This window comes from Bos mutus, chromosome 9 (assembly GCF_027580195.1).
Source record: "Bos mutus isolate GX-2022 chromosome 9, NWIPB_WYAK_1.1, whole genome shotgun sequence".
NCBI lineage: Eukaryota > Metazoa > Chordata > Mammalia > Artiodactyla > Bovidae > Bos > Bos mutus.
In genome coordinates this window covers 79410794-79430141 of record NC_091625.1, presented here as the reverse complement: position 1 = coordinate 79430141, position 19348 = coordinate 79410794, and positions in this window count along the sequence as shown.

The following is a 19348-nucleotide window of genomic DNA, read 5'->3' as shown; positions in this document are numbered from 1 at the left end:
CTTCCTTGTGTATGTATACTCAGTAGCTCAGCTATGTCTGACTCTTAAGACCCCATGGACTGTAACCTGCCAGGTTCCTCTGTTCATGGGATTTCTCAGGCAAGAATACTGGAGTGAGTTGCCACTTCTTCCTCCAGGGAATCTTCCCCACCCAGGGATTGAACCCAGGTCTACTGCATTGCAGGTGGATTCTTTACCACTAAACCAGTCTATCAGAGTCTTAAATCTTCCTTATAGCTTTTCAGATATGTTTTGTGGACCCACATTAGAAATTAACCTGAGTTGTGTGAAGAAGTGAAGTGGGATAAGGGTTCAGAATGCTTCCTATTGTCCCAGAGAATTATAGAAACAAAGAGAGTTCTCCATGAAGAAAGGTATGGCTGTGTAATGAAAAGCACAAGGCCTATAGCAGATAATATTCTAACAGACATCATGTCTTTGAAATCCTATCAATAAAGAATTTTTGGGGTGTATCAAGGACATTGTTTATCTTAAAAATCTTTGCACTATGTAATTATACTCATTAATCGTTCACCTGCTGATACTTAAAGACATGTTTACATGCTAAAGTAAACAGGCTTCAAAAGTGAAGCACCAGCAAAACAAATGTTTGTTGAAAGGGAGAATTAGAAAGACCAGGTTCACTTCTTTTGAGATTTTACTGTAGGTCTGCTCTGGATAAGGTTGAGCATTTCGTTTACCACTGGCTTCCCTTTCTGAGCCTTTATTCTCAGTATTTGAGAAGAAACCATATCTCATAATGACACTAAAGCTGCTGTTCCTCTCCTGGGAGCTGTGTTAACAACAGCACATTCCTTTAGCAATCACTGTGAGTGGCAAAGCAAGGACGGCGCTTTCAAAGGTTCGTGCCTTCTGGAAATGTTTTCTGGCATTCTTCTAGCGTCAGGTTAATCTGAAGCCTCTGTTAACACATTGTGTTGTTATTAGTATATTATAACTGCCTCATGGATATAAAGAGATAATATCAAGAGATGAATATGTATTCTAAAAATACAGGCCAAAAAAAAAGTAAGGTTGACATTTTATTATAGTAGAATCTATTGAATCAAATTTACACTTGTCAAAAGATGGTAAACGGTCTTTGAAAAACATGGCAAAAGAGCTTTCCAACTATAACAGTTGTCAGCTGGTGGCTGAAAGGTCAGAAATATGAGCCAAGGTCAAAAGAATTGTGAGAATTACATTTTATCTTTTGCTTTTCATATGAACTGTGACTTACCTATCAGGTACTCAGAAGGAAGCTATATTTTGTATGGGTCTTAGTTTAGTTGATGCTATGTGTGAGCTGATATCAGTTTCCTTGTTTGCAGATACTGACTGGACAAAACATCTCTCTGCTTAATGCTGCCACCTTAGTCTGTTTTATATTTATGAATACTCAATTTTGGTTGAGTTCATGAATAAAGAAACAGAAAATTGTAATTATTTTGGCTTTTTAAAAAAGTTTTTAAGTGAAGGCTTTAGCATTCATAAAATTTTCAGAGGGTTCCTATATCAATCGTTGTCACAGCAGGAAACAGATGACATACACAAATTGGAATAATTTAAGGAAATTTAAATAAGGCAGTATTATAAGGAAATCATGGTGAATAATACAATACCCTTAAGCTTGTACCACACACAGGACAGGAACCCCCAAGGCCTGAAGTGGCAAGTAACTGGAAGCAGAGGCACAGAGCCTGGTGTACCGAGGACTGTGTGACAGTAACTGTGATCTTCAGTTGAGCGATGATGTCATCCCATTGTGGTCTCCTCCTCTCTTCTGAAGGTGAGAGACAGAGGACAGGTACCCTGGCCCATTCTCATTTTACTTTCTGTTTTCCTATTCAGATGCTAGCTGGTGGGACCCACACTTCATATCTGCTGAACTAGGTGGACTCAGTTGAGTTTAGGATTAAAGAATGAACAGATTTAACAGGAAAGAGTACCTATGAAACATGCAATTTTCAAAATCAACTAGGCAGTTGGATATATGATTAGGTTCTGGAAACCATGAAAAATGTATAGACTGAGCAGATAGATTAGAGAATTAAATCTACCCCAAATGATTTAGAGTTTATTTATTTACGTGTTTTGGTGTCAGGCATATTTTATACACTAGGGAAAAAAGAGCCCCAAAGTAAAAACCTTTGGGGATACCTAGAGTGAACATTTTTTTTTTTTTTAAGGTGGAAAGGAGTTACCAAAAAACAGTGTGGAGAAAAATAAGGTCATCAGTATTTTCAGATGTCAAAGGTTGATAAAGTAAGATGAGGCTATTGAACTACTCATCAAATTTGGTGACGAGGTGCCCTTGGTAAACTTCACTAGAGAGATATTAGTGCAGAATTGTGGTAGAAGTTCCATAGCGCATTTAAAAGTGACTACGGACAGGCGTAGTCATAAAAGTAGACAATTGAATAGTCATAATTTTAGACTATTCTTTTCAGTGGCCTTACATTGAACTAAGAAGAGGATCACACAGTGGAGAAGCCTGGGTGCTGTGCATAAAAAAGAGAGATGAGGCTCCTGTAAAGGGGAAGAAGTGGCAAACACAGGAAAAGAACTATCAGTGAGGCATATTTTCATACAAGAAAGCAAAAGATCAGGTAATGAGTTCAGGAGGAGCAATGAACCTTGCAAATGGAGAAATAAGAGAGGAGAGATCGAGGTTTAGATACATTTACAGGTAGAGATATTGAGAAAATTAACTTCTGATAGTCTAATTGTTCTCTGGCAGTTTTTGGAGATTTAATATGGTTGAAATTGTATTATAGGAATGGGAGGATTTGACCAATTGTATAGAAAAGTGTTTCTGGGGACTTCTGAGAAGTTGTTATGGGCTGAATTGTGTTCAATGAAAATATTACTGAAGTCTGAACCACAAGTATCAATGTGATTGATTTTGGAGATGGGATCTCTATAGAGGTGGTTCAGTTCAAATGAGGTCATTAGGGTGGGTTCTAATATGCTTACTAAGTGCTCTATTGCTTTTTTGCTCAAGTGAAGTTGCTCAGTCTTGTCCGACTCTTTGCAACCCTGTGGACTGTGACCTGACAGGCTTCTCTGTCCATAGGATTTTCCAGGCAAGAATACTGGAGTGGGTTGCCATTTCCTTCTCTAGGGGATCTTCCTGACTCAGGGATCAAACCTGGGTCTCCTGCACTGCAGACAGACTCTTTACCATCTGAGCCACCAGGGAAAACTATTGCTTTTTTAGTTGTAGAATTCTCAAAATGTAATAATGTCTCATCTTCTGTGGATGGCAGGGCAGCTAAAAAATAGATGCAAATATTTTGCTACTCCTTCTATTGAGAGGTCGAATCCAACTTTCTTTCCCTTAAATTTGGACTGGTCTCAGTTACTTAACTCTATCATACAATGCAGCAAAACAAACTCTCCAAAACTTTTGAGGCAGAGTAATAAGCAGCTTTGTAGCTTCTGTCCAGGACTCTTGAGGTACTCACTCTCTGAATCTAGTTACTATGTTCTTAGAAACTGGAGGAACTTGTGAGGAGATGTTTGTGTGAAAAGGAAGCCAGTTTCCCAGACAGCAGATCTCAACTGAGTTCACAGTCCACAGCCAACCTCAACTTGCTACCAAGTGAGTAAACCTCCAGTCCTTATTGTTACTGTATGAAGCAGAGGTGAGTTGTTCCTGCTCTTTTCTGCTTGAATTGAAGATAGATGAACAAAATAAATTATAGTTGTTTTTCTAAGTCACAAAGTGTTGAGTTGGTTTGTTTTTGTTTGTTTTGCAGCAATGGGTAATTGGAACATAGAGAATGTCTTCTTATGCCCCACAGTGCAGGACTGCTAAATACTTCATCAATATGGCAGGTACCTGAATGTTTTTAGGGTTTATCCCTATTCTCTTGTTCACATGTGACTTATCAACATGTATAGAATACCTAATAGTTTCTGCTTACATCTCTAAATAATATGATATCATCAGTTAGATAGCATCACCAACTCAATGGACATGAATTTGAGCAAACTCCAGAACACAGTGAAGGAGAGAGAAGCCTGGCATGCTGCAGTCCATGGGGTTGCAGAGAGTAGGACAGGACTGAGTGACTGAATAACCATAGCAACTTCAGCATAATGGACGTGTGATGTTATAAAGAATGTCACATGGTCTGGTGAGGGAAACACAGTACCTTCTGTAAGAGGAAAGAGAATATTAACTAAAACATGTAGGACTTTGCTAATATTTTCTGGCAGAAAGCAGGAGAACATGTCTTGGAACAGATTTGGGGGATATGGAAATAGGGAAGACAGGATATAAAAGTGGATTAAGAAAGTTTTGTACTATAAAGCTGCTCTTTTGTATCTCAATTTAATATCTTGTCATTGATACCTGGAGCTGGTCCTAATGCAGTTGTTGGGATCATTTCTTGAAGCTTGGGTAAAACAATGGACTGTGACAGTGATGTAGAGATCCTAAAATATAAAATCGTAGATAGTAAAATGAATTACTTACAAATAAGCTAAAATAAGACAAAAACAAATAAATCATCATTAATGGACAATTTTTGAAACTCATGGGGTTGGGTATGTTGGCATTTAATTTCCTCCTTTTTTTGGAAATTATTTTCTGTTTTCTTTTAGTAGTGATCTTTTTATCTACAATATGAGAATAAGTTCTTATTCCACTGCAATTTTCAAAAGAGATGATCCCTTTGATTTTGCAGGCTATTTCCCTCAGTATCAGTTTCATTCCACAAAGCAGTGAAGAAAATGTGTCAATATTCTGTAGGCTTTAAATCTGTTCATGAGAAAGCAATGGGTATTTCAGTGTGGTCATAGTTTTGTCTCATTTCCTATCATATCTGCATTTGGTTTCAAAAACACTAAAATTATTCTGAATTAAAATTATTTAGTCAGTGATAACTGGATTCTCATTTTCATGTATTACTCCTATAGATTGAAAATATGCATTAAGTTAAAAGAAACAGAAGTGGAAATTAGAAGAGGAAAATAAATGGAGGAAAAAAAACATAGAAAATATCCTGAAATTAAGTCTTTATCTAGTTAAGCATTGAAAGTATTCATTCATTCATTCATACAATTATACTTTTCTTTAGTAAATTCTCATTAGGTGTACCAGATACTACGGATTGGTACATGAACAATATCTAAATGTTCTTTGCTTTCGTAAAGCTACTGTCTAAGTGCAAAGAGAGTTAGAGCTTTCTAAACACCTTCTTACATCTGTTCTTGCCTTCCAATAGCTCCTTAGTCTTCTCACAACATCATAAATGAGTGCTCCTTTGAAGACACAAGTCAGTCCTCTGTTCAGAATCTTCCAATGGATTTCTATCTTACAGAAAAATTCTTTTTGATTATTTGTTGCACAGTAACAAACCACCCCAAAACTTACTGGCTTAAAATAGCAGTGACCTGCCTCTTGAGAAACCTGTATGCAGGTCAGGAAGCAACAGTTAGAACTGGACATGGAGCAACAGACTGGTTCCAAATAGGAAAAGGAGTACGTCAAGGCTGTATACTGTCACCCTACTTATTTAACTTATATTTAGAGTATATCATGAGAAATGCTGGGCTGGAGGAAGCACAAGCTGGAATCAAGGTTGCCAGGAGAAATGTCAAGAACCTCAGATATGCAGATGACTTCACCCTTATGGCAGAAAGTGAAGAAGAACTAAAGAGCTTCTTGATGAAAGTGAAAGAGGAAAGTGAAAAAGTTGGCTTAAAGCTCAACGTTCAGAAAACGAAGATCATGGCATCTGGTCCCATCACTTCATGGGAAATAGATGGGGAAACAGTGGAAACAGTGTCAGACTTTATTTTGGGGGGCTCCAAAATCACTGCAGATGGTGACTGCAGCCATGAAATTAGAAGACACTTGCTCCTTGAAAGGAAAGTTATGACCAACCTAGACAGCATATTAAAAAGTAGAGACATTACTTTGCCAACAAAGGTCCATCTAGTTAAGGCTATGGTTTTTCCAGTGGTCATTTATGGATGTGAGAGTTGGACTATAAAGAAAGCTGAGCGCCAAAGAATTGATGCTTTTGAACTATGGTGTTGGAGAAGACTCTTGAGAGTCCCTTGGACTGCAAGGAGATCAGTTCTGGGTGTTCACTGGAAGAACTGATGTTGAAGCTGAAACTCCAATCCTTTGGCCACCTGATGCGAAGAGCTGACTCACTGGAAAAGACCCTGATGCTGGGAAAGATTGAGGGCAGGAAGAAATGGGGACGACAGAGGACGACAGAGGATGAGATGGTTGGATGGCATCGCCAACTCAATGGACATGGGTTTGGGTGGACTCCAGGAGTTGGTGATGGACAGGGAGGCCTGGTGTGCTGCGGTTCATGGTGTTGCAAAGAGTCTGACATGGCTGAGTGACTGAACTGAACTGATCTCTTACGTTTGGGATTAACTGGGGTCAGAAGGGTAATTCTCGATGTCTTTCATGTGGTTGCAGTCAAAAGCAGAAGGGCTAGATTCATATAAGTCTTCATGAAACTGGACACCCAGGGTAACTTCTTTAGTTACAGGCATTAGCTATGAATGGCTGGAGCAGCTATAGGCTGGCCAGGGTCTCTGAATAAATAGCTTCCCCACTGGTTAGCTTTGGCTTCCTTAGAATATGGAAGTCTCAAGGTCAACTTGCTATCCTGGTTAACTTTCAGAACACAGAGCATTCCAAGAGACACAAATAGAAGCAAGACTTTTTAATGATTATGTAGTGAATGCCATGCTATTGGTTACACAGAGTACTGAGCAGCACCCTGTGGGACTCTGAGGCCCAAAAGCCTTTTTGTGTCTGTCATTTCTTGATGACAGGAAATAGGTTTCATTCAGACTCTATGACCTTCTGTGAGTTCCAATAAGCGGGTTCAAACCATTGCTAATTAGGGAAGGGAGGGGAAGCTTGAGACAAAGCAGGAACTCTAAAAGGAAACAACAGTGCAGCCTTGGGGAAAAGACCTAGTTTCCCCTTAAGGAATATATGTAAGAGTAACTTTGACCTGTTTTGCAGATACGGAAATCCCCACCAGGTAGGAGCAGTTATGGTGTGTTGCTGGCAGGCATGTAGACCACAGATTGGTTGAAAAGGTTGATGATGCTCACTCCCAACCAATCAGAAGAATGTCCACAAACTGATCATGCCAACTTTGAACCATGTCTATAAAATTTACTATCCCCTCCAGGTGGGAACACACAGTTTTGAGGGCATTAGCCTGTTGTGGCCCCTTTTACCTGGCAAAGCAATAAAGTTATTCTTTCTGAAAGTGTTACTCACTTAGTCATGTCTGACTCTTTGAGGGCTCATGAACCATAGCCCACCAGGCTCCTCTGTCCATGGACTTCTCCAGGCAAGAATATTGAAGTGGGTAGCCATTCCCTTCTCCAGAGGATCTTCCTGACCCAGAGATTGAAGACAGTTCTTCCACATTGCTTGGCAGATTCTTTACCGTCTAAGCCACCAGGGAAGCTCTACTTCAGCCAAAACTCTGTCTTTGAAATTTAACTCAGTGTTAGGATACAGAGGGCTTCCCAGGTGGCACTACCGGTAAAGAACTCACCTACAAATGCAGGAGACGTGGGTTTGATTCCTGGGTCAGGATTCAGGTTCAGGTTGGAGGGGGGCTTTACAAAGTGGAATTCCTGGGAATCCTGGTTCCCTTTGGAGACTAACTCTCACAAGCTCAAAGCCCTTAAAATAACCTTTTAGAGTCCTTGTAATATCTGGCCTCACTTCCTTATTACTTCAATGTATAATTCTTCTTCACTTGCTCATTTTATTCAGCTTTCTTAGCCTACTCAATGTTCATTGAAAATGCTGCCTTGACAATCATCTCAAGAAACTTTATACTCTTTCCAGAACACTGTTTCCTAGATGTTCACATGACTTTTTCCCTCACTTTCATATTTATGATGAAAAGTCACCTTCTTGGTGAGATGTTTTCTGACTATCCTACTTTAAATAGCTACCAATACTGTCAAATTATGTTCCTCCTATAGCATTTCTATTTTCATATTTTGCTTCTTTTCCATGTAAGTAACACCTGACATACTGTATATTTTTAAGTATATATTTTTTAAAGAGGAGCAACATACAAAAGAGCCATAGACCATGAATGTTCAGTCAAACGAATGTCCTGAAGTAAACAAACCAATAAAACCTGCACCCAAAACAAAAACAGAATATTGTTGCAACCTAAGAATTTCTTCATTACCCACTTCTAATCACTGCTATCCCATCCAGTGGTAACCACTATCTTGATTTATAATAGTACAGATTTGTTTTGTCTACTTTTGAACTCTCTGTTTGGAATAAGACAGAGTTTATTTATATTTACAAAATGTAACGTATCAACTTTATCATATAAAAAAAATATAATGGTATTAATAACTTTTCTTATTAGAAGTTTCCCTGAGAAGTTGTAGGGTGAAATAAAGCAACTGTTAGGTTATGTACATTGAAAGTGGGTTTTTATAAATGTGAAATACTTTTTATGTGAAATACTATATAGGTTTATTTGTATATTTTATATGATAAATACAAAAGGAAAGATGAGGTAGAAAGCAAGAGATAAAAATAAGAGAAGAGAGCAGGGACAATCACTAGCATATGTTTTCTGAAGAGGCTGAAGGGGATGAAATCCAGAACACAGATGAAGTGCTTGCTTTTAGATCAGATCTATACTTTGTGAAGGTTAAAAGGCAGGAGCAACTCCGTGCAGATGCAATGTCTAAGGGTGGAATAATGAAGAATCCCATCGATGGTTCCAGTTTTCTGTACAAAGGAGAAGGCCTGAGCCTATGCTAAGTGTCAAGTGGTGAATTGTTCAGTGGCGAGAGAAGGGATTAACCAGGGAGATGGACTGGGCTCTATGACAACTCCATTCAGGGGCCTGGTGAGTGAGTGTGCACTAAGTGTGTTCCCTGTTTGATGCCTTGTTATGTGATTTATTCTCATGGTATAAAGAATAAATAGAGACAAGAGAAATAGAGGGCTTATTAAGAATGGTTGTTCATTGCTTTGGCTTGCTTATTTTTATAAGCCTATATTTTGTTTTAAGATATTAGGAATGAGAGGAACAAATTAGGAGACTGGAGGAGTGGATAACTTATCTACTGGACTGGAAGTTCCTGAGATTTTCTTAAAAGTATGGAGGGCATTAAAAATATCTAGGAAAAAATTTTAGATTGTGTTTCAAAGAACATAGAAAAGATTAGAAATGACTGGATTCTAAAATAGGTGTTCTCTGTTATTGGCTTATAGCATCTTGTTCTTTCCCTTAATAGTATGTAGCATTTATTACCATGTTTATTTGTCTGTGTTTATTTGCTTAATATATGTGTCTTCTAGTATGATAAACTTGTAACTGTAGTTATTTGTTTAGTTGAGCTCTACTGAAGCACAATAATATTTATTGTGTTGAATGTACAGAGTCCATGTAAAAATTTTCCTCTGAATATTAGCATGAGGGTCTGTTCATGTATAGTGTCTCTTCTTGCCTCCTAAACTGGTTTCAAATCAGTGATAAACAAAGACAGTAGGTTTTGAAGCTTAAGTGACATCATGTCTTGAGTCTCCTTTCTCATTTGTAGAGAGTATGCATCAAGAAGAAAAGATTGCCATTCAAAATAATAAAAATTGAAGCCACTTTTCCATTTCAGGAAAACAAGGGAATGTAACTCAGGGGAAAATGTTTATAAAAGGTTAGGGGAAACTGTTTATGAAAGGTTAGGTGCTATATAGTTTTAGTAAAATAAATTGAGAAAAGCAGAAATTTAATTGTCCTGTATAATAAAGAATTGAGAAATGGTGAGCAATATAATAGTCCCCAACAGAGTTATTTTGTGGGAGAATCATAAAGGAAATTCAATAATAAATTTTGACTGGTGGGAAGATTTGGGAGAATGGCATTGAAACATGTAAAATATCATTTATGAAACGAGATGCCAGTCCAGGTTGGATGCACGATACTGGATGCTTGGGGCTAGTGCACTGGGATGACCCAGAGGGATGGTATGGGGAGGGAGGAGGGAGGAGGGTTCAGGATGGGGAACACATGTATACCTGTGGTGGATTAATTTTGATATTTGGCAAAACTAATACAATTATGTAAAGTTTAAAAATAAAATAAAATTAAAAAAAATAATAAATAAATACAAAGGGATTCTAATTAGTGATTTTCATCAACTTTGTTTTAGAGAGGATCTCAGGGGGTATTTTATTTTACTTTATCATTCCAGGATAGCTTCTCCTATCTCACTGCAATCTCAGCTGCAAAGATAGCTCAGGCTCCTGGAGCTGGACTGACCTGAGGGCAGAATTTGAGCCTCTAATGTTTCATTATGCTCCAGCCTCCTGCAGATCTCTGTGTGCTACCCCATTGATTCTAGATAATGGATCTTCAGATGCAGTTTTGACTCTTATGCTTCTGTGACCTTGGCATACACCAGGCAGGGCCCAGATATGCACTTCTTTTCTACTGAGCCTATACTCTAAATTCTTGTGTTATTACTGCTTTATAGGTAGCTGTCTTAGACACAATGTGCCTACATAACTCCTATGCAGAATTAATGAAGTTTTAATTGTACTATGGGCTTCCCTGGTGGCTCAGGTGGTAAAGAATCCACCTGTAGTTCAGGAGACCTGGCTTCAGTCTCTGGGTTAGGAGGATCCCCTGAAGAAGGGAATAGTTACCCACTCCAGTATTCTTGCCTGGAGAATCCCACGGACAGAGGAGCCTGGTGGGCTACAGTCCATTGGGTCACTCAGACATGACTGAGCGACTAACACTTTCATTTTTGCAGTTATATTATTACATGATTTGACATATATTTTCCAATTCTTTCTACTAGAGTTAATCCCCAATTCTCTTAATTCCTTGAAAAACTGGAATTTTTCAAAGTGAGAAATCAAAACAGCTTTTCCAGGCATATCTTCAACCTTCATCTGCACGACACAAATTTTGGAAGCAGGTTTAATAATTAATGGGAAATATGCTTCTGGCTATGTATTAAAGTACATCTAAATGCCTCTGAATTCTCATCCTGCAAGGTAGTTGAAATGACATTTGTTGAACTTGAATAGTAAATATTGGAAATTGTGGCAATTTATAACATTACAAACAAAACATGATGACAACATTATACAGTTTAAACAAGATAAACAAATTCTTTGTATACAGTAATGGGGTTGATCGTTGTTTATCCAGTATTGGTTTCCTCTTCCTTTTTCATAACAGAATGCTAACTTAGTTTATGTATGCATGTCACTCCTACAAGGCCTATACCTCAGGAAATTTGACCCTAATCTCAATTCCAAGGAGAGGTCAGACTGGACGAAAAGAAATCCCATCTCACTTCTCAATGATCAGCTCAAAAGTAAGTTTGTGACCCAGCGTTGTCCTGTAAAATATGAGGTTAGGTTTTCAGATATCTTTCAGGGAAATTTTTCTTATCTTAAGTCTCTGCAAACCAGTTCTCTTTCTCCTGCAAAATATGAGCAAGGGAATTTTACATACTAGCGGTCATTCTATAATCTGATTTTTACTGGGTCAAATAACCTTGAAATCTGACTTGCCTCTGAACCTGCTTTTGTATGAGCTTATGTATTTCCTTACTGTTAAGCCTGTCCAGTTCAGTAGGACAAACATTGAAGGCAGTAAACATATTGTCACATGAATACATGAATAGAGAAAAAAAAAACTGAGAAAGATTATGAAAAACAAACAAAGTGTGATAGAGAATTTAGTTTAGGGGTCAGAGAAGTCCTATTTGAAGGGATCTTGTTTAAACTGAGACCCAGAATGTCATTTTCTAGGTAAAGATTCAGGAAAAGGATATTCCTTGCTAAGATTCCACGGTAGGAAATTTATTGGCACTTCTGAGGAACTCAGAGAAACTTAGCGTGACTCAATCAAGGGTAATGAGCAAGTAGGGAATTAGGAAACTGTATAAAATGAGGCTAGGGATACCAACAACAGTCAGGTACCACAGAACATTTAAAGTCTGGGAGGAATTGTGAATTCAATCATCAAATATCATAAGATTTTGTAAGCTCAATGGCGTGTTTCTTTTCTCTTTTTCCTTGACTGCACTGGGTTCTCTTTGCTTTGGGGAGGGCTTTCTCTAACTGTGATATGTGGCGGCTCCTGTTCATTGTGGTGCTCATGCTTCTCACGGAAGTGGCTTTTCTTGCTGCGGCTCTTGGGCTCTAGGCATGAGGGCTGTAGTTTTTGTGGCACACGGGCTTAGTTGCTCTGCCCGCATTCCGTGGAATCTTCCCAGCCCAGGGACTGAACCCATGGCCCCTGCATTGGCAGGCAGATTCATCTGGGAAATCCATGTCTGTCTTTTTTACATTGTCCTTGGCCTCACGTTAATAACCGCTCTATGAGGAGTATCTTGTAGGCATGTACATGAGTGAGGGAGGTAAATGTTTCCCCACTCTCCAAGGTTCCCACTGTTCTCTTTTTCTATTGGTGAAAACACAATGACCACATGTTAAATTTTTTTTTTTTTTTTTTTATGCCAACTTAGGTAGTCCAATTTTTTAATATGAGCACAAAATTTACAGTCCAATTTTTAGTTAACCTAAATCAGAGTTTACATTCAAATCCTGCTTGGGTAAACACGACAATGAGTTTTGTTATTTATGGTCAGGTATAAGCTTGACTATATCTTTTTTATCAGCAACATATTAGAGGTATATCCCTGGAGGAGGGAATGGCAACCCACTCCGGTATTCTTGCCTGGAGGATTACAGTCCATGGGGGTCACAGAAGAGTTGGACACCAATGATACAACTGAGCACACTAGAGGAATGAATATACTATTGAGGAACCCCCAGAAGAACATGTAACTCAGAATAGTAAGCCTGCCTGATGAACCTGCTTTATCACTGTCTTCTTCTTGTCCTTATGTTTAGTCTACCATGAGGACACCAGATTCTCCAAAAATATTGACTGGAAAGCAGAGGGAAGTAGGAATTACTAAGATTGGACCTAGAAAACTTGTATAGGTAAATGACTCTTCCCTGAGTGAAGTGACTAGTAGAAGTCTAAAATAAGTGGCCATTGAAGAATAGGATATTGATCCATTAATAGCAGCTGAAACTTGTAGCACCTTGGTCTGTTGACAGGCTTCCCTTGTGGCTTAGCTGGTAAAGAATCTGCCTGCAATGTGGGAGACCTAGGTTCAATCCCTGGATTGGGAAGATAATTGGGAAGATACCCTGAAGAAGGAAAAGGCTACCCACTCCAGTATTCTGGCCTAGAGAATTTCCATGGACTGTATAGTTCATAGGGTCACAAAGAGTCAGACACGGCTGAGCAACTTTCACTTTCACGTCACTGGTCTACTGACGATGGCTGATATAAAAAGTCTGTATTTGATGGGTAAGATAGAGAAGCCGGAATTCTCAGGGAGGTAACACTAAAAATTAAGTAGGCAAGAACTTTATGATTTAGGGAAAACCATACAGATAATGGGGAACAGAGTTTTCTCCCAAAGAGAAGGTGACGTCAGTTTAGAAAGACTGACAAATAGATTGCAAATCAGTCAAGGCTCCAAATCCAGTGTGGAAAATTGAAAGGTAGTGAGAAGCTGAGATTGAAGAGGAAGAGTTAAAATTCTACATACCCTCCTGTTTGTTCTGCCTCTGTAACTCAGCTTGTTCCTTGCAAAGTCTGGATCATGTAGGTCACGTAGTCTTGGAAAATGGGGACTTCCAATACTAGGAACTGGAGCTTATCTCATTCACCCTTGTCCTGCTCTTTGCAACTACCCAGCCCCTGCAATCCTGCTTAATCACAACTGTCCCTGTAAAGGTCAGGCATCTTCCTCCCCGTCTGGACCACTGTTCCCATGCATGAAACCCCTTAGTTTAAATCAACCTCTTAGCAGCTAGTGTTGCCCACTATTGCCTGTCTGTAAAAACTCTGTAACCCCTTTGTTCAGGGCTCAGGGCTTGAAGTGTTAACTCCTCTGGGCCCGCTGGTGTAATACATCTGAGTTCTACAATACTCCAAATGTGGTGCTTGGTTTCTGGATTACTGGTTTCTGCAATAAGATATCCATTACAAATAAAGGGAATAGAAACAAATTGTAATTTCTTACTGATTTCTTCATTGATAACAAATTAAATATAATCTTTGATACACGTTGAAAAAAAAATGTAGCAATCACAACACAATTACAGCAACAAAAAGCTGTCACCATCATCATTACTGTTACTAAAGCTATTAGCATTCACACTTTTAATGCTATGCACATTGCAATCATTATCTCTCTCACCATAGAACTATGTGGTGGTGAGTGTTCAGTTCAGTCCAATACTCACTGGAAGGAAAAAAAATCCAAAGCAGATTCTTTGAGGAATATCCTTTATTACCTTACTGAAATAAATATACATTCTTTAGCCATGTTAGATGTATATTTTGTACTTGCAGGGCAAAAAAAAATCAGAATCAAAATTTTGAGAACTTACCTGTTTCTCTGTTTCATAAATAATAACTTCTAGAAGTTGTTCTACAAATCTCAGATCCTGAATTAACCTGAAGGAACACTGACAGCGTGTGTGTGTGCTCAGTTATGTCTGACTCTTTGTGAACCCATGGACTGCATCCCTGTAGGCTCCTCTGTCCATGGAATTTTCCAGACAAGAATACTCAAGAGGGTTGACATTTCTTACTCCAGGAGATCTTCCCAAACAGGGATTGAACCTATCTCTTGTATCGTGCATTGGCAGGCAGATTCTTTACCACTGTGCCACCTGGGAAGTCTTTGGTATGAGATAAATGCCCTGGGTCCTTGAGTTGAGAGCATTTGATAGTGGTGTCATATAGGTTGACAAAATTCATTTATTTCCAACTGACCAAGGGTCACTAGGCACAAAGAAACTAGGGGATTTTTCTATTATAAAGAGGGACAACAGTGACTATATATTCATAGAATATTTGTTAGAATACAAATCAGAAAATTCTATTTTTTTCAACAGTGATAAATATTTCTAGGATCTGTGTATTAGGTGTTAAAAAAATGAATTTCCCAAATTTAAAATTCCTTTAAAGTGATATCTTAGTTCCTTCATAAAGAGTGTATGAGGGAAATAGAATTATTCACAAAAAATTGGGTCAGGCAACCTGAATCCAATGAACTGAATATATTGCTGGCACCTGAATCCATGACCAAGCTGTTTCTCATTTATGGTTTCTATTACCCATGGCCTCTCTTCCTGCTCCAGCAAAGTGTGGCTTTGAAATTATAATTTCAAATGAAGCTAATAATAACATGTTTTGCTGAAGCTGTTTCTAGCAAAGTGTAAAATTCCACATTGATCGACCCTGTTTGAGTCAGTGAAAGCCAAAAACAATCAATATGACATAAAAGATAACTACATTTCTCTTTTGAATTTGCATATTGCTGGGTGAAGAGAGTCAAAATAATTTTCCCATGTTTTCTGGTTGGGCAAGTATATTTTAAGACTTTTTGCTTGAATTATAGAGTAAGAGTAGCAACAGTGCATACCTTAATTCTGTTTTGAATAGCAGGCTTAGTGCCCTTTGGAAGCAATGGAATGCTCTAATTGGTTGAAGAGGTTTCAGAAATATATTCAGTAACTGACTTGTGGACAGTTGTAAATAATTCATTACAAAGCATCCAATTAGTTTTTGAATTATCCCAGTACTTTAAACATGGATGAGTGGGCTTATTGTAGATGTCGAGGAATAAATATTTGTCAAAAGAATTTAGGCTATACCTAAAATTAGGATTATGTATTTATTTATTTACATTTATTCCTTTATCTATTGGTGATGTCCAAAGGCCAAAAAGCCACAAGTGGACTAGTCAGGGCATGAAGATACTAGTAAATTTTATAATATAAAAATAAAACCCTGTTGAATTTACACTATTCTTGAAAATTATGTAGTTTCACATGGAAAAAGATGATTTGTTTTCTGTGAAAAGTAGACTCATTCAAATAATAGAGCTAATATTATGGAAGCTCCTTTACCTCATATTCAGTTTAATCCTTTTAATCACTAGAGTGGGCACTCCTTAATGTACTAATAGTTTTACATTTATATAGCACATGGCTCTGGGCTTCCCTGGTGGCTCAGCAGTAAAGAATCTGCCTGCTAATGCAGAAGACATGGGTGCAATCCCTGGGTCAGGAAGATCCCCCCGGAGAATGAAATGGCAACCCACTCTAGTATTCTTGCCTGGGAAATCCTATGGACAGAGAAGCCTAGTGGCCTACCATCTATGGGGTCACAAAGAGTCAGACAGGACTAAGTGACTAAACAACGACAATAGCACATGACTTTACTAATAAATAAATAATAAAGGTATTTATTATTAAATACCTTTATTTAATATCACCATGAATGAACGGCTTAGAAAGACCTTTTACCATTTTTGGCTTTAAAAATATTACCATTTCCCTGTTATCACTTATTTCCCATTTAGAATCCACAGATACAAGCCCATATACAACCTGTGGCCCTTTTCTTGTGTATTTATCCTCTGGAATGTAGTCTTTCCATTGCCATTTACTATGTGACCGGAAGATACATATGTAACTGTTTAATTAAAAATAGCCTCATTGAGTTGATAATTCTTTCCTTTTGATATCATTAATTGTAATGTAATCATCTTTTGCAATACCTATTTAAATGATGTAACTTAACTTTTTACAAACTATGTCTCACATTCTGCAAGTTTACTTATTAATAAATTTTATTTTAAGGTTTTCCCAGGAAAGATATCAATGCATTTATTTACAGATATTTTTTAGGACAGTCTGGAATGATGTCTGAGATCTATTAAACTGAAGTGTAAAAAAGAGACAAATGGAAACCCTGTGAGAGCTTGAAAATATGCAAATTCAGAAAAATATAACTTATGGTATGTGGGAAAGAAAAACATTTAGGAATATTTGATTTATTATATATTCCATTTGCAAGAAAAAACTTTTGTATTAACAGGGTAATGGTGTTGCCAATAATGTTCATATGATATTAGGTTGTACTCAGAAACTGTGTTCAGAAAAAGCCAAAGGGGTATTGGGTATCCCATACCACAGTTCTGGAGCCACACAGCACAGACTTTAGGAGATATACTTTGAAATCACATTACTTAGGTATTGGTCTTGTCTCATATAGACTATTTATGCCGACTTAGGTGGGTTAGTTAATAACATCTTTAAGATCCAGTTTCCTCATCTTTAAATTGGGATGATATAATAGTATTTTCTTTAGACTAATATTAGAATTGATGCTTTTGAACTGTGGTGTTGGAGAAGACTCTTGAGAGCCCCTTGGCCTGCAAGGGGATCCAACCAGTCCATTCTGAAGGAGATCAGCCCTGGGATTTCTTTGGAAGAAATGATGCTAAAGCTGAAACTCCAGTACTTTGGCCACCTCATGCAAAGAGTTGACTCATTGGAAAAGACTCTGATGCTGGGAGGGATTGGGGGCGGGAGAAGAAGGGTACGACAGAGGATGAGATGGCCGGAATGCATCACTGACTCTATGGACGTGAGTCTGAGTGAACTCCGGGAGTTGGTGATGGACAGGGAGGCCTGGCCTGCTGCAATTCATGGGGTCGCAAGGAGTCGGACACGACTGAGTGACTGAACTGAACTGAACTGAATATTTAAAAATTAAATTAAATAATCTATATATTAGTATGTTTATTTACTCAGTAATTTAAAAAATATGAATACTGAAGAAAGTAAAACAATCTCCCAATTTTTTTTTTTTTTGACTACAGAATCCTGTTCCTTGGTAAACAGATATCCTATATAATCAATTTATTGGTGAAATGCTTTCTGTATGTTTTTATCTTCAAGTGAACTTGGCTTTCACTGCAGCCATGTCTATGAGATTTCCTGGTTTTCTACATTCCACTATCTGTAGCCTAGAATTCACATTAAGAGCTTCCCTCACCATTCAACCCTTATCTAAAAATTCTCCTATATTTGAGAGTTTTGCATTCTAGCTACACTATCTTATCCCTAATGTTCTGTAGTAATGTGATTCCCTAATCATCACATTTTCTCATCCTTTGATGGTTTCTCAAGCAAGTGACCTCAGTCTTTTTGAGAAAAGTAATACAAATTCATCTTTTAATCCCAAAATTGTTCACCTGTTTACATATAAAAGATATTCTTCTGATTCTCACTTTGTTGCAGTAAAAGGTGTGTAGATAAAAATTGATCAAGAAATTGAAAAATGATATGGGAATTCCCTGGTGGTCCACTCATTAGGACTCCAGGCTTTCACTGCTGAAGGCTGGGGTTTGACCCCTGGTTGAAGAGATAAGACCTCACAAGCCACGCAACACAGCCAAAAAACAGAAAAACAAGCAAAAATGACAACAAAAAGAAATTGAAAGATAATTTATTACTGATCTTCAAATGATCCATAATAATCTACTTACAATAAAAAAAATGGAGAGCTAGATTTATGCTTTGCTAATTCATTAGTTTGCCATTTAATGTTTTCTTATCTCTAGAATTTAATATTATAGTACTTGTTAATTAAAATCTGGTTCAGTGATACATACAGTTACTTTATCCATATTTCTTTTACATTAATATACTTGAAATCTTAGACTTATGCTTTTGTATAAACTTTTAAGTTTATGCTTTAAAATTCTATGGTAATTAGAATTAATAAGTATGACATTGCTATAGCAATATATAATAGAAATTAACTCAATCCTAATGCAATTCATGAATAAAAAAATATCATTTAGAAAATATAATCCAGCACATATATAGACCTGTAAAATATTGACAAATGTATAACAATCCGGTTGGAAAATAGCTGAGTTTCTAGACTTGAAAATTTAATTACCCTGTGAATATTTTATATTTAATTACCCCTTCAATATTTTATTTGTATCAAATCAGACCAAACAACAATTTAAAAGGATAATAATTATGACCAGATTTCCTGGACTACAATGCTAAACATATGAAATTTATATAATTGGCTATAAAAATTTAAAAAAGCGAACCTATAGGATCATCTTAGAAGACACAGAAAAAACATTTGATTGAGTTCAAAATATATTTCTGATAACAAACTCTTGGCAAATTGTGAATAGAATTGACTTGATTAAGGACATCTATGAAAAATTACAGATAACATCATACTTAATGGTGCAAGGCTGAAAACTTGAAAGATCCCATGTAGAGCATGTATTTGGATATCTTCTTCCTGCTTAGACTGTAAAGCCAAATATGCCTCTCTCTGATTATTTAATGGACTTGATTCGCACAATGCTTCTCTGCATGGTAAGGATTAATTTAGAAAGCTAATAAGCATCACATATAGGGCATTTATTT